The sequence below is a fragment of the Nematolebias whitei genome, chromosome 21 (genome assembly GCF_014905685.2).
Source record: "Nematolebias whitei isolate Nwh7 chromosome 21, NemWhi1, whole genome shotgun sequence".
Lineage (NCBI taxonomy): Eukaryota > Metazoa > Chordata > Actinopteri > Cyprinodontiformes > Rivulidae > Nematolebias > Nematolebias whitei.
In genome coordinates, this window is record NC_056518.1 from 23,969,807 (window position 1) to 23,970,298 (window position 492).

A 492-nucleotide genomic window follows, 5' to 3' on the forward strand; every position below is an offset into this window, starting at 1 on the left:
AAAGACCTTTAGTAGAAACGATAGGCTCTCTTGGTATTTGGACTCTTCAATTCATCACACTTTTGTCTTCCACCTTTGTTTCACCTACTTGGAGTTGACCTCTCTGCTGTCTGGGTCACCGTTTAATTTCCCTCTGCTCTTTCTTTAATACAACCTATTTCTCTTTCTCTGCTCCTCCACAGACAGTTTTGTCCCTGCCATGTTTGCCAACATGACAAATTGAAGCAATAACTTATATTTTTTGAAAAGTCCTAAAAAAAGTGAAGACGGTGTTGACACATAAATAATAAAGAACTGCATAAATATATCTTGAAAAAGAAACAAGGATGTGATAAAAGGATGTACAAAGTTATTGCTGATATAAAGTGATTGAAAGTTGTCAAAAACAAAGAAAAAATAAAGTTCAAGTCAGATGTTGCAGATTTGATCAATCATTTGATTGCAATGGTTAAATGAAACAATTGTTGACTAACAAGCTTATTTTACACTGGT